We start from the raw sequence: 15,842 nt of genomic DNA on the forward strand, positions 1-15,842 counted from the left end.
AGCAAAGCAAAATGCATGCTCTGCAATGCACAATTCTGCTGTCATCATAATTCTGGTGTGTAATTTTTGGTTTATACATTCTTTGGGGCTAAGATCTGGCCCCATGTGTCAGATTATTAAATGGCAAATTAAGTCAGTTAATAGAATTAATTGAGTCGAAGTAATCCATTTAACCAGATGGATTTGATCCCTTCTCAGATGAATTAGAATCCATTAACAGATAAGTCAGTTATTGGACTAAATTAAATCTAATAATAATGCCTGCTGCTTGCAGCAACACTAATTAATCTAAATATCTGTCTCCTAAGGTTGTTTTTTTTAAAGGCTTAATTGATGTTCCTGAAGTGCTCTGAGATCTTTAGATAATAGATGATCTGTGTGAGCAAAATATTATCTTCTAACAGACTATAAACTAATTAAACGACTGATCTATTTACAAATTGCATTTTTACTTTAATCCCTTCAACCTATTCAGAAAGAATTTGCACGTATTCCTATTTGCACAATATTCGTATTATAAGCTTATTATTACTCTACAGGTTCCTAAGTGGTCCTTTCATTCAGAAAATGAAAGGGTGAAGGAGAAAAAACAACCATTAAAGTGCTGACCAAAAAAAAAAGGACCTGGAACCTTTATATTCTACCTCCGATAAATGGTACAGATAGGGAAGAGAGGGATCAGTGACCTGAAACCTTAGATCCTTTCATTTATTTTCATTTCACAAAAGGCAGAAGACATTCTATCCTGTTTGTTCACGATCTGTGTATCCGGCGCAGTTGGGCAGGCAGAGCTCTCTTGGTTGGGTGAAGGCATTTTTAGCCTCATTTGTATTTCACAGCCATCGGGTTTTGGTTTAATTTGTCCCCGGTCGTGCTGTCCTGCGGGGCACTGAGCAGTGATAGCAATCAGCGCAGAGGTGTGAGAGCCCTGTGCTCCTCTCGGTGGAGGGAACTTCATTTTGCAGAGGGTGGGTGTCCCGGAGGCTGGGCTGTGGCGTGGAGGTACATTTCTCAATCGGCACGTTCCACGCGGGGTTTGCCATGGGTGCATTCCATCACAGTTCAAAAGCACTCTCAGGATCCTCAGGAGTTATAAACCTGTGTTTTATAAACCTTCCGACTGATAAGCTCTCTAGTCTGCAGCGTGGAGGCTCAATTCGGGGACACGGTGTGCAAGGGGCAGGGCACAGGTGGTACATGGGCACTGGGGCAGGGCCAGCCCCTTGAGGCTCCCCGGGTTCAGTGGGTTTAGCTCAGAACTCCCGTGGGACGGGGTGGGGTCTTAGCAAAGCTTGGGTTTGTCAGTGGGAAGGGAAGGGAAGGGAAGGGAAGGGTGCACACGATGCCGGGTGTGACCTCCACATGCCACGGTCGTTGTGGGCACAGACATCACGCCGCACACAGATGTGCTGCTTCGGGTGGTGCAGGGTCAGCAAGGCGCTGAGGCAAGCGGGTGTCACCTCCTGGGGCCGCTCCAGCCGGGCTGGGGAGCCCTGCAGCCCCCACCTCCCGCTCGAGCTGGAGCTGCCCGGAGATGCCAGCGGACCTGCCCACGGAGAGCACATTACAGCTGTCTAGACATCAGCTACACTCCATCCTGCCAGAGATTTCATTTGTGGTAGAAGCGGGCTCTGTTCCATGAGGAGGTGTAATATGTGTGGAAAATATTATAGCAAAATAGCCTCCTTTAATTGACTCTAAATTTTGCAGGATTCCTTCCTAGGTTTGGGTAATCCGGTGCTCTCCAGAATTAATGGCTGACATAGCACTTCTTCGGGTTTGGCAGCCTGACAGCTAATTTAGAACTCCCTAAACTCATTTCACTAATGACTCCCATTTGTTCTATCTGAAAGCCTGGAAACAAATGCAAAATACCGGCGCCATTGTCCCATCTTTAGCAAGTCATTCTTTCCCTCAGTATTTCTGGCACCTTAACAGCAAGTTGCCTTGGGAAACCCGATTAACCCTTTCCCTTCCTGGGACAGTTTAAATCAATTTTGATCCCTCTCCTGGAAAGAGCAGGAGTTAAAAACTAAACTCTTTGTGGCTGGAAGGCTCAGAATTTCTGTGCAAGAAAGATAAGAGATACAGTTCGAACATCAATTTGGATTTGTGAAATATCGCTGTATTTCCACAATTTTTCCACGTGTATTTCAAAGCTGCTTTTCTTGCCAGGAACAGGTGCATGCAAGGGTTTGTCTGTCAGTGCAGCTCAGCCCCAAATCCCGCAGAGCTGGGATCTGCTTTGTAATTTATTGTGCTGACCCATCAGGATGGCCGTTTCCCATTTAACCGACTATCGCTGCCTCCAGTCTCTTCCCATTACAGTTTTGACATCACAACAAGACAAATAAATTTTTTAAAAGACCTTTTATCTTCTAAACCATTTATTTTCACTTACTTAGCCCGGGGGCAGAGCTGACCTCAGCGCAAGGGATGATCATTCACCATGGCAGCTGTACAGTCAATGGGTCCTGGGGACAGGCCTGGGCCGAGCAGCCTTCGCCCTGCAGCTGCTGTGCTGTGGCTCTGGGCTTTGCCCTGCTTGCCCAGCAATCCCTGAGAGCTGGATCATTTTTTGTTCCTTAAAACGTCTTCCCTTTCCATCTGCAGTGGGGCAGTGGTGAAGCTGTTCCTTGAAAGCGGATGAGGGGATGAGCTGAAGCTTCAGGCAGCTCAGGGTTTTGCTGAGCCAGGAGGAGCTTCTGTGTGAGGCAGAAACCTGAGCTGGGAATGAGGATGGGGCTCTCAGCTTGCTCTGGGCAGCAAGGGCTCTTTGTTGCCCTCACCTTCCTGGTGGTTCTGAAAAGTTCTGTTTGAAGCACACTGTTGGCATCTTATACAAACCATTGAAGAAATTTTCAGTTTTTATTTTGCCATATTTTGTGCCCATGCCAGGGTGGGGAAAAGCCTTGCTTAGGCAGGATGAGAAGTTTGAGAAAAACCCTAGCCTTTTTGATTAATGACAAAGCTATTTTGAACAATTAATTTGTTGCCAATTCCCTTTACTTTTGATTTTGATAGCTGCTCTCCTGAGCTCCTGCTGCAACCAGCATCACACCTGAAGCCCAGTCTCTCTGCAACAGCCCTTGTTTTGTACCTGCACTAACAGCAAAACCTTATATTTATTTTTCCTCTGACACCACACTGATTTTGTATTTTCCTACCCCTGGATGTTGAGATAGCTTAAAGAACCTTGACTTTAATGAGGAAAAAAATAATCTCCTTTTAACTCTGTGTCTAAACTTCACAAGCCTCCACAAGCACTGGTCAGGGTTTGGAAAGCATAGGTCTGTCTGTCAGCAAATATTAGAGACTCAGAAATAACAAGGAGAGGTAATTTAGAGATCTAGTGATAATTTGTCATTTTTAATTCCTGTGTGGAGTGGAAAGTGAGCTACAAAATGAGAAATCTTTATTTTCATGCAAGTCATAAAAGGGTTTTTGTTAACAGTTTGTGTGTGTGTGTATAATTCTGCACTGTGATTTAAGTGTTCCCATTAGAAATGCAGAATAGGAAATAGGATCCCATCTGTGAGCAATTTAAGAGGAAGTGAGACAATGGAGTCGATTGCTGCTTCAGTTTAGATAATCAATACAAATATTATTAGTATAGTGATTTATCTTCTTAGACACTTTATGAAAATGTGAATGCCAGCCCCTGAAGACAGGTCAATATGATGTTATCTGTTCCTGCCTTGCTGTGTTTATGGTGCTTTCCCATGAAGGTCAAGCAGCTGCTTTGTTAAATGTTCTTCCCTGGCTCTGATGAAATAACGCAGAAACAAACTTAGGGCTTTCCTTTCTCCTCCATGGCTCCGGAAATGCACTGTGCTTGTCAGTGCAGTGATTATTTCTGTCTGAAATCTGTGCTGGGGACTGCAGGGGGGACACTGGGAGGTGCTCTTTAGGGTCCCTTCCAACCCAAACCATTCTGTGATGAAGTTCTGGAAGAAGTTTGCATAATTTTAAATCTATTTCTAGGCCAGGAGTGGTTCTGTGCACAAATGCTGAGAGCTCCCTTGGGTTTATTGCAGTTGTTCTGTGTTGGTGTCTGTTACCAAACCTTGTGTTGTGCTCTCTGAGGTTTTCCCATGTCTAAGCATTTGGCCAGTCATTGATTAATTCACGTCGGTTCATGGGGTGCAATTAAAAGACTAGCCCTACAAATAGGCTAGTCTGCTTTTCCAAAAGGGTTTTTAATTGCTTTTACTTTGGAGAGGATGGAAGGAAAACATTGTCAACAAATGCTCTTGTACATTTTGCTTTGGGTGAACGTTCCCGTACATGATGTCAAGCGGCTGAAGAATTTTCTTCCTTCACAAGAAATGATTGGAATAAATGAGAAATGTCAACAACCCTGTTAAAAACTGCCTAACTAAAGACAGGATGGGGAATACAAAATTTGATGTGAAGATTACACTTCTCCTTGAAAGTACCATGGAACATCACTCGGCTGTTGTTTGAGATGCCTAAAGTCAGATTCTTGGAGACTCATGGTGGTGTTGGCATTGGCCACACCACTCACCTGGAGCATCTCCTACTCCAGGAGGGGTGATCTGGGATGGTGGGACGCTGGGGCTGTACCCTCCAGACACTGGACACAGAAGGAACTTTGTTCCCCATGTATAATGAAGTGGCATGAATTTCATAATCTCAGTGTCCTCATATGTCCCTCCTGAGCCCAGAACCCCCTCACCCCACAGTGTGCCGGCAGGATGAAAGCTTTGCAGATGGAGAGATGCTAAGGAGACAGTGCTAATAGAGACCACACTGGTAGCCTGGTTAGAAGTAATTATTTGGTACTTGGAGATGCTGTGAGACTGTTCCTGTTTTCGGGTTGGGGTTTCCTCAAGAAAGGTGTTAAATTTATAAAAAATAAGGCACTTCAGTCACTCAGATTTCACCTCAGCTCTTTGAAAAAACAGATAGTCAGGAATTTCCGTAGCTGCAAGGTGGAGCACAGCAAACATTAACAAGGCCAGTAGCACTGCGTGGCCGTCTGCAAGAACAGGGAAGTGCCCAGGCCCTGCAGAACTGCACTGGGGCTCGGCAGAAAGGTGATAAATAATGAAGCTGTGAAGAGGAGAAACTGCTGATGTATGACACTTGGAAAGCTGGAAGAGTGCAAAAAGGGAGCTGAAAATACCCCCAAAAAATGACTATCTGTGGCTTGAATGAAATAGTGTCCGATCAGCATTCAGAAACCGCTGAATCCAGGCCGTTCCAATACTGGCATTTTCCAGACTGCTTGCCAGTCAGATGCAGAGGAGAACACGTGTGGAGCGTCTGCGGTCGCAGTGCTCGCAAGAAGTGGAAGGTGAGCTGCATGTAAAGGCAGTGAGAAGTCCCAGTAAAAAATAAGAAACACCTACTTTTTCTTCCAGTGAGGAAGAGTGGGGGTATTGGGGTTCAAGAGAGATGGGAACATAGCTGCACTCTGCGAGCATCCCTTTTAATGAACCGTGCCACCAATAAATAGTGCCCACTTTGGTCCCTGAAGAGCTTTCAGTATTTTCTGAATGCCCATAATAGACAGTTCATGCTTTTATGGTGAACATAGGAGCTGAGACCTTCTCGATATATCTTGAGCTTTATGTCCCTGAGTTGTGCTGTAGCTGCCTTGGGGATGTGCCTGTCCTTTGCTGATGCTGTCTGGAGTGGTGGAGCTTGGAGCGTGACTGGGTAGTGCTCAGATATTCTTGCCCTTGTCTTTGTAAGCTGAAACGTGTGCCCAGAGGCCTTCTCCTCTTCTGCATTTGCAGCTGCCAAAAAAGATGCCTTTCTTCCCCAAGCAATGCGAACAAAATCCCACCATCCGCAGCCTCTTTCAGCTGTGAGGAGTTTTGGGTGTTCTCCAGCAGTGACAGCAGCTGTGCTGGATGAAGGGGTCTGGCCCCAGGTAGGGCTTGGAGAGGAGTCCTTGTTCTCCTGCACTGCTCAGGTGCTCTGGCCTCGTCCCAAAGCTGGGCTGGTGGGGCAGAGAAGGAGCGGATGTGGCTCCTGAGCAGCTCGATGGTGATGTGAGCCTCTGGTGTTTGACTCCATGCTGGGTGACATGCTTGGGATCCTGGCTTCGAGCTGGTGTGCTTTGGTTTACATCTGATATACTCAAGTGGTTTTGGAAGGACAAGCAGGAGAGGAAATGGCTGTTGGAACATGAGGGGGGAGCTGTAGCATCAGGATGTAACCCCCAGCCTCTGGCTGTGAGGACTTAGAGAAGCAGCAGGGAAAGGCTAGGAATAGGATGGCATGTAAGCACCAGATAAACCTAAAAAATATTGTCCAGGTGTCCTCAGTGCTTGGCCAGGGACAGCTGCAGGGCTCACAGTTTGCAGGGGTGAGTACTGAAGCAGACTGGGGGATGCTTCAGGCTCCTGATTTTAAATCACATCCTTGGTTAGTTAGAGGGTGAGCACTGCAGCTCCCAAAAGCTGGCCTTGTCCTGTTGTGATCAGTGATGTAGGCCCAGGTTGCAGTGCTGAAGGAACTTGCCTAAAGGTAATTTCAGCATAAATCCCCAATAAGGGGGGATGTAGGGATCACAGGGCTGGATCTCTGTTACAGCCAAGGCTTGATTATCCTTTTCCCTACGCTCCTGAAACTACACCGACTTCAACAGAGCCATTCCTGTTGCTCCTGTGTGAGACTGAAAGGAGATTAAGTGCCCAGCAGTGCCTCCCATTCCTCCTGTGTCTTGCACCTTTGTTCAGACCTTGCATTTCAAACCATTTTAGCCGGTGGGAGGCAAATCAAAGCTGTTAGGTTTGAGCCGGTGACAATGGCCTGGTGCTGTGTGGTGTGCCCAGCCCCTTGCCTTTGTGCAACGTTTGTGATTCTTGCCTTTATTTCATTTGCTTCGGCATCTGCATTTGTAACCGTTTTTTTTCAAGTTTCTGACTGGTGACTCATTAGGAGTAAATAGGCAAAAGGATATTGACTTTACACCTACTAATTTGGGGGTGCTAACAAGCACATGTAAGAGCTTTATAGTCACCGGGTAAATTGTCCCACCTGGGGGGGCTGGAGGAGGGGAGATAAAAGGCATTACAAAGAAGCAGCACTTTTGTTTCTAGCTCCTAGCCTTGGCTGTTCCTGCTGCTACTGGAGCTGGGGTGGAGGTTTGATGGTCACCATTGCTGGAGCCTGTTCTGAGCTTCCCCAGGATCTTCCATCAGACCCGTGTGGGTATGGGTCTATGATATGATGCTAAATGTGTTCGCACAGAAATTAGGTGCCCCTCACGTTGGCTGAGGGACCAAACCCTCCTTCTCGTGGTGTGAGTGCAGGCCGGCCCTGAGTCAGGGTGTGCTGTGCCTGGAAGGGCAGTCAGAGATGGCGTGGCTTGAGCACACCCATGGAGGCTCTGCCAGCAGCAGTCCAGCAGTGTGGGATGGGTGCCTATGGCAAACGTGACTCCCTGTGCCTGTGAGGGTACCAGAGTCCCACGGTCATGGCCGGGGGCAGCTCACTCTGCTGGGGTTAGTGCTCAGCCCTGCTGGTGCTGGGGCCCCAGGCAGCTGCAGATGTATCTGTCCCTCTCCAGCCATGCCTGTGACACAGTAATGCCACCCTTAGCTGTGCTTAGATCAGGATGTCACTGGCTCAGAGAGTGACCTGTTGCAGGGGCAGCTGGAGCGCAGCTGAGAAGTGATGGTCCCCAGCCCTGGTGGTCCTGCCCGAAGCAGAGGGTTGAGCTGGGTCACCTCTCGAGAGCCTTCTCAGCCTGAGTGTCTTTCAACACTGAGTGTCAGAACAGAACTGGCAGGTAAAGCCATTGGTGATCCCTTGCTCTGATCCCTGCAGTGATTTTCCTTTGGATGCATTCAGTGGGACCCTTGAGAAGTGACTTTTGTTGTTTGTCCCCGTTCATGATTTTTGTATTGAGATTTTTAAGAATTTGTATTACTTTAAAAATTGGAGATAGGCAAAGTTTTTCATCCTCCCGCTTGGTCCTTCTGCCCTTTTGCTCAGCTTGGGGTGACCCCCTTGTGTGGACGGATGATACCATCTGCACAAGGGTCTGTGTAAGCTGTAGTTTATCTCAGAAGATGTGTGCTGGGGAGGGGAGAGGCATGCTGTGTACCAGGGTGAGAACCAGCTCTCATCTACTCTCTGGACATGAGTCTGATGTGCTGTGTGCTCAGAACAGAAGGAAGCTGTCACCACTGGCTGTATCTGATGTCAGGCTCTCACACTGTGGCTGTGACTTCAGCCTCACCCCTTCTCCTCCTCTGTGCCTGAGATGGCTGCATCCAATATCTATCTCTCAGCAGGAGGAATCTGAGGAAATGCAGCAAACTTCAGCTCCTGGGGCTAAATTGTTGTGCTCTCTAACAGCAAACTGTGTTGAACTAATTGACAACCAGCTTTAAAAGTACCCCAATCAAGCAAACACATTGATTTATTTTTTCCTCTCTTGCCGAGCACTAAGCAGCTTCCAGCTTGGTTTCCTCCCCAAGAAGTGGATAACTCATCTATTGTGTAGTAAAACTGATGGGCAGTGTTGACTTCTATACAATCCTTTCAGTATGCTTAGGGAGGAAGGAGTTCTTATGCTTCTATGAATGTTTGACCACTTAAAAAAAGGCAAAACAAAAAAAAGCCCAACCCAAAACCACACACAACAACAAAAGATGATCCATTTTCTCTGGATGTCTTTGAAAGAAGCTTAGTTTAGAGACAGACTGGAGAGAAAGGCTATTGATTTTGTTTGACCTCCAAAGAGACTGCGGTCAGTATATTTTCCCTGTTGGAAGTGGTTCAGGGCTCTGAATTTCCGTGTCAGCGTTTGTATCCTGAAGCACACTGAAGCTTTTGCTGCTTCTTCAATAAATAGCAAGCTATAGGGAAAGGTAATGCTGGAGTAAATTTATTTCCCTCTGGATCTGCCCTTCCTTTCTTTTTCTTTCCTATGTAGCTTGGTTGTGTCGCTGATGAAGCATTTACAACCTTTTTTCACTGAATGCTGTGCAGGTTTGTGGGTTAAGCTGAGACAACAAGCATAGTTTTGTAATCCCTCTCTTGCTTTTTCCAGAGCTGAGCCAGGTCCTGTCCCAACCTCTTGCCTGCGCCAACAAGGAGCAAGATACCTTCCTGTGTAGAGTAATAAATGTTCTAAAAACTGCTGTCCTCTCTTCTACTCTGATTATTCTCAACCTTTGCAGAGGAAAGCCTTCCTGATTTTTGCTTAGTCTCCTGAAGAGAAACAGATTATTCTGTCTGGGGCCTTGGTTGTACTGGAAATGCTCTGCTTGGTACAGGTCTGTGTAGTTTTGTAGATGTTCTTGTAAAATGGGTCATGACAACTGATGTGCCCTTTCTCTGGTAGCCACCTACCAAAGGATGGCTTCCAGGGATGGCAATACCTGTGGGATAAGTCGGTTGTCAGCTCTAAAGGAGCCCTGTGAGATCAGCAGTGCCAGTAGGCATCTCTCCATGCCAAGATGTCAGCTGTGTTATCTGCTCCTCATTTAACAAAATGCCTCACGTGGTGTGGTTTTGGGGTGTGTGCTTTTGCCTTCATGGCCACAAGTTCAACACAGCCAGTTCGCTGCTGTCAGCACATCAAAGGACAGCCTGATAAAGCTGCCACAATATAATCAAGTCATGGTAGAGAATTGCTGATGTTGGGTACCAGCTGCTGAGCTCCCCTGTTGCCTTTGCCAGCATGAGCTTCATTTCTAACCCACACAGACAGAGCTTCTTCTTGGAATCCCCTCTTCAGAGGAAGGGTTGGTCTTCCTGCCGCTGCCAGCCTCACCTCTGCTTCTGGCTGTGCTCTGGGTCAGGGTGGAGGCTGCTGCTGCGGGTGTGTGAGCCCTGCAGCGTGTGTGGGCTGCTGACAACTGCATGGCACCAGTTTCTAACTTAAGCACTCCATTTCACTGGGAGCAATGGCCCAATGCATCCCTATAAAACAATGAATGGCTGAGGATTTGTTTGTGTACTCTGGGCCAGGCTGAGGCTGCAGCCTCTGTTGCATGTGTAACTCTGCTGAGACCCCAGAGCAGGACTCTGAGGGTTCTCCAGAACCTTTCACTGCTGTCTTCAGCCCAAAGCCCCTCTCCCCACATCTGAATATTCAGTTACATTAACCCCTTGCAAATGGCTCAGCAGCCACCTCCGAGTGGTGAGAAGAGAGAGCTGGAACTGTTAAGCCTCTGCACAAACACGAAGGCAAGGAGCTGATGGGAAGAGCTTGTGGGCGGGGGTGGATTTGCAAATAGTGTCCTCCTGTTTGCACTGCACAACTGGGTAGGACAGGGCAATGCAGAGCAGCTGCCATGGGACACTTTAGTAATACTACTAAATTAATACAATACTTACTATAATTATTGTATCAATTTATACATATTACTTATAATAATATTTACCAAAAAATACAAACATTATTATTAAATTAATACAACATTCATCGATGCAGTGCTTGCTTTGGGAGTAAGTAGTCCTGAGCTTGTGGTCTGAACACAGACTGGGCTGTTTGGTATTGCCCACCTCAAGGTCATCATGAGGCTTTATTAATTAATAAGCAGGAAGTTTTGCTCAGAGCCCTGAGCAGCAGGTGATAGGCTAGCTGAGTATGTTGCTGGAAGGATAGGTAATCACAGGGAAAGCAGCAATGCTCTGCATTTCCTTGTTGCAGTGGCTTCCAGCGGGTGGTCAGCAGGACGTGATGATGGATCAGAAATATGACAAATTCTTGTTAATGATCAATATCAAAAACTAAGAACATGTAGAAAAGCAAAGATGTCCTTGTATCTTAAGTGCCTGTAATCTGCTTCTCAGAGCTGGGTACCAGAATATCCCTTTGATTCTCAAAGGTAATTGCACCTCTTAATTAGCTGGAGAAAAAAATTCCCACAGCCTGAGATCTTGCTATATAAATTATAATTAACCCCTTGGCACTGGAAGTTGAGATTTCCTGCCCCCTAGCACAGATGCAAAACACATTAGCAGCACTTGACATCAGGCCCTGAGCAGCCAGGGGTCAGGCTGCTACCCCAAAATCCAGCTGCACTTCCCAGCACAGCGAGGAAATGGCAAGGAAACCACGGGAACCCAAGGGGAAGCTCTAAATACACCATTTGAGGGGGTTTGACCTGCTTTCTTTTCAGGGCTGCAAATGTTCCAACAGGAAGGACAGCACAGAAAAAAACAAACCCAACCCCAGGGAAGAGCTGGGAGTGAGGAGAGGAGTGGATTTGTGAGGCGACATGGCTGGGTGCCCCGCCGTGAGAACGGCGCTGGTGCTGCCGCCCCACACACCTCCAGCCCCACCATTGTCTGGTGCCAGACACACTTGGCTGTGCCTGTTGTGTGCAGGGCTGGGCCACCCACTGCTGTCATTCACCAGCATCCTGCTTTTTTGTTTCCTTTTCATCACGCCTGCTGGGGGATGAGCGTTAACTCCTCACACCAGAGGTAACCTGTGGTGAAGTGCCAGGTTGGGCAGCTGGCGGCAGGGAGGTGACAGCATGGCCGGGGGGTGGGGACTGCCCCGAGCCTGTCTGCACCTGTGACACTTCCCTGCCCGCTCCCCTCATCCACACTGTGACCTCAGAGGAGGGCCAGGCCTGCTGAGCACCTGGAAAGCCACTCCACAGAGTCACAGAACGCTTTGGTTTGAAAGGGATTGTAAAGGGCAGGAGCTTGCACCGAAGCTCTTTAGTCCATGTTAGCTAGTTCCTTTGCTCTTTTGGGGTCCTGGATGGAGAAGTGGCTCCCTTCTGGCACAGGTCAGGCTGCAGCTTTGTGCTGGGCTATAGAGCCCTTGGAGAAGGTGTTGTTGGCCAGGGGCTGTCTCTTGTCCCACCACTGTGCTGTGTCCTTGGCTTTCTCTGTTCTGGTGGAGTGGGCCATGAGTGTCCCAGCAGTGGTTGCTGAGTTCAGGTGGTGGCAGCAAACACGGGGAGACTTGGTCACCTTGGCAGGTTCAAAGGTGGCTTTGTCCTCCCATGCCAAAGGTGGAGGCAGCCCAGTCCTTGGGCTTGGCACACAGCCAGTAGGGCTGCCTAAAAATAATCAGGTCTGTGTAGGGGTGGGCAATTCTCTGTGCACCCCAAAGGCTGGAGGGAGATAACAGAGGGGGAGTCAGAAGGTGTCCTGGTGGGGAGGAGGGATGTGCTCGCTGGTGTGGGGTGGTGAGTGTTGGAAGGAGGTTTGGGTTTGTCCTCTGTCTGTATGTCTGCAGGCTCTTGGAGTGAATTCTGTGCCGCTTGCAGAGCTGATCGCAGAGCCCTGCGAGCTAAGTGAGCTCTATCAATCCCCGTTTGGATGGGTGTGGGCTGCACACCTACAGCACAGATGTCCCCTGCCAATGTGGCACCCGCCACCTCCAGGGATCTTTTGCCATGCAGGTCCTTGGGGCCACCCCTCCAAGGTGGAGAGAGAATGGCAGGATGGTTCATCGCAGCCAGGACAAGAAAGAGTGGAGACAATTTTGGATGGAAACACGGGGCTGAGTCTGAGCTTTAAAGGTGGCCTGGGTCTCTAGATAAACTGAGATAAATAGCAAAAAATATAATATAATGCAGATTTTCTGCTGTCAATGCTACTTCTCTAAACTCAGAATGCCCCCCCAGAAAAGCTATCGGAGATATTACCTCTTGCTGCTCTTTATAATGCCACAGATGAGGACCGGCTTAGTTCTGTACTTGACTTATTTTTTATATTAAGATTTAACATGGGATCTGCTTTTCTTAATCCAAACACTTAGGGTTTGAATGCAGAATTATATTTGAGATTTTTAAAGTACCTTTATTAAAACGTAAAACTAATTTTATGGTTCTGACAGGTCTTATTTAAATACCCAGTGCCAGATGCCTTTTGTCCCAAATGACTTCAGGAAAGAAAAAAAAAAGACTTTTAAAACTTCTCATGCAATTAAAATGCAGTAAAAGGGAAGTATATAGTCTTACATATGCTGAGGACTAGGGGTAACAGTTTAAGAGAAGTCCCGTGATAAATGTTTCCAAAAATAAATATGTGAAACCAAAGGTGTTAAAGGGAGAGTAAATGTGATACCTGATTTTTGGTGGTTGTTGCATTATTTCTGTTGCTCGTGCCCTGAGAACAGTTGTAAGAATTGTGCTGTGTCTGTAGGGAAAAACCTCTCCAAAGGGGGTGGTGCAGAGGACTTTTCTCCATGGTCCTTCCCATGAGGCACTCCTCAGGATGCAGCTGGTTCCAGGTGTCCCCAGGTGCTGTAAGATCAGTCCTTGCCCACATCTTTTAACCCTTACTCCAAAACACTCACACTCTCTTATATCCTCTGACCCAAGAGTGACAATTTTCTGTACTTTATTTAATAATAAGTTATCTTTTATCTGGCAAAAGGGAGCTTCAGCAGCACAAACATTAAGAAGTCGGGTATCTTTGAAACTGTGTTTGTGACCATGTCTAAGAGCAAATCCTGCTTAAAATCTTAAAATAGAGAGGAATTTTCCCCATGTGCTAGAACATTTTCTTCTGGTAGGTTATGTTGCTGCCTTTGCTCCTTTGGGTTTCAGAGCCGCAAGAATCCCACCAGAGCATCCTGCAAGTTTATTTTCAGCATATTTTTCACTTGCTGAAAGAAATGAATGTTACAATGAGTCCCTTTGAGAAAATGCACAGACACACTTATACTCTGATCCATAAAATTAATTATCTTAATTGTAGCTTTTACTGGTGCAGAATAAGAACCCTGCTTGGTAGAACTTAACGTCTTTGTGTACCGGGCACGTCTGATGATCTTAATTCAACCTATACTGCAGATGCTTTACACATTTGTCCCAATCAGCCCCGTTTTGGAGCACTCACAGACACAACAGTGGAGCCTGGACGGGCTGACTTCTGGAGTGTGTGAAACCATCCCGGTGTTGGGATGTGGGAGAGATTTATGTGTTTGGGACTCCTTGTAAAGAGGAGATGGTGGTGCTGACATCACTCCTACTTCATTCCTGGGGATGAGCAGCCTGCCAACAGTTGCCTGAGGGAGGTGGGCAGTGCTGCATGCTCTGTCCTGAGCTCCTGGGCACACACGGAGCAGCTCTGCAGAGACACGAGAGCACGTGGGCTCCCGGGCTGGTCATTCTCTCCTTATTGTTATTTTTGTGTACATCAGTGTTTTTATTGGGTCCAGCTGAGACTGAGAACAAGAGAGTCAAAATACCTTCCTCGGGGTTTGTTCTTGCTGTAATTCTAACCCTCTGCAGGAACGGGAAAGGTTCACACTCTTTCCAGACCCGAGAGACTCCGGCCCTTTGGATGCGTTTCAGCGAGGAGCTCAGGGCCAGGTTCTGAGGTCGTTGTCTATTGGGCTTGACTGTGTCAGTAGGAGTTTATTCAAATGAGAATGATCAAAGACATCAGGGTTTGGCCCTTTATTTTTCGTTTTAGGTGCTTTTTCAAGCATAACAGATCTTCTGAACTTTTTTGAGGCTCATCCTTCAGTAATTCCAGACTCAGAGCCTGGCAGCTTGTCAGGCAGTTTTCCTGCCTCTGTAGAAATACTGTCCACTTGAGCTGTGCTTGGAGGCAGCAGGACACCCTGATGAGATAGAGGAATTTCTGTGCTAACATTCTGAACGTTTCTCTTTCCAGGCTTATTTCTTAGTCATGGCAAGTTTGCAGGTGGCAAAGTTCAGGGCAGAATTTGTTCACAGCTGTCCCTGCCCAGGCGTTTTTAAAGCACACAACCTACCTTGCTTTTACTGAATCTTGTCTAGATAAGCTTATTCATCATCGTTGAAGCAACTGCCAAAATATTTTTAGTGTCTCGTATGGTGAATTATGCATAAAATATCTGCAAGAGGTCAAGTCTGATTTCCACTGCTTAGTCCTGTTTTCTTAGATGTACAAAAGGGTGCAAATAGCTCCATGTTAGAATGACAGTATTTTACATTTATTTTTCACGTGGCTGAGGGATGACCAGCCTCTGTGTAGTGCCAGCTTGGGCCAGTAATATGGTACTTATAGCTCCAATGGGGGGGGGGGGGGGGGGTGTGTTTCTGTGTGTGTGTTTGTTTATTTGTTTTGTTTTTCACAGAATTAGAGATTCAGGGATTTACTAGAGTTTTATTTGAGTTAGACAAAAATCTCTTAGACTTACCTTGGTATTTATTCTGGTCTGATTCTGGTCTTACATTTATTGAACTCTAAAACAATTTTCATATGTGTAGGCTAATAAAAGGCCTCAAATTAGCACATTTTCATTTAAGCTTCTCCCAAGATGTGGTGACTAGAGTGAGTTTGTGGGGACTATGTTTGGAAGCTGTTATCCTGTAAGAGCCTGGGCAGTCTGGGGAAGAGGACTTGTATGTTTTAGAACCTTCTTTTTACCTTGATAACGCCATTCTGGCATAAACAACACATTTCTACAGGGTGGGGAGGCAGATTCTGGCTGAGATGGTCTCTCAGATGCTTGGGGAACACCAGCTCAGCACCTGGGTGTGTATTTTGTTAGCCACTGCTGAAGTGGTAGGGAAATTTTTTGGGTGGGCATTCCTACAGGTAAGAGCTCTGTAATGGTCCAGGCCAGGCTGGACAGGGCTTAGAGCAGCCTGGTCCAGTGGAAGGTGCCCCTGCCCAGTGGGGTTGGGACTGGCTGAGCTTGAAAATCTCTTCCAACCCATCCATTATGTGATTTCATGTTTCTAGTAATTTTGTGTCAGGCTTAAATAGAGAGTGATATTAAATAGTGGAGAATGATACCAAACAGCCTGTGAGTGATACTTTCTGTCCGGACCATCCTGGGCTGTGCACCCTGTGGGCGGACTGCAGCACAGCGTGTCCTGCCTGCACAGCTGGCCCGGGCTGGGCACTCGGCATGGTGTGCTTGGCACCAGCGTGGAGATTCC

The 15,842-nt window shown here is 47.1% G+C and overlaps 1 protein-coding gene and 1 long non-coding RNA gene across 3 annotated transcripts in view; both read left to right on the plus strand.

The window, feature by feature from the left end:
* The window catches only part of FGF18 (fibroblast growth factor 18), a 70,645-nt gene that overhangs the window by 33,202 nt on the left and 21,601 nt on the right, over nt 1–15,842 (plus strand). The gene's annotated exons all lie outside the window — the stretch shown is intronic.
* LOC120497687 lies at nt 7,085–11,225 on the plus strand. Of its 2 annotated transcripts, none has more exons than XR_005626550.1 (3): nt 7,085–7,184; nt 7,627–7,768; nt 11,118–11,225. It is a non-coding gene; the product is annotated as an uncharacterized LOC120497687 (long non-coding RNA). The 2 variants fall into 2 exon arrangements; XR_005626549.1 differs by lacking the exon at nt 11,118–11,225 and adding an exon at nt 9,038–9,157.

This window comes from Passer montanus, unplaced genomic scaffold, assembly GCF_014805655.1.
Source record: "Passer montanus isolate IOZ18808 unplaced genomic scaffold, ASM1480565v1 scaffold133, whole genome shotgun sequence".
NCBI classification, from domain to species: Eukaryota; Metazoa; Chordata; class Aves; order Passeriformes; family Passeridae; genus Passer; species Passer montanus.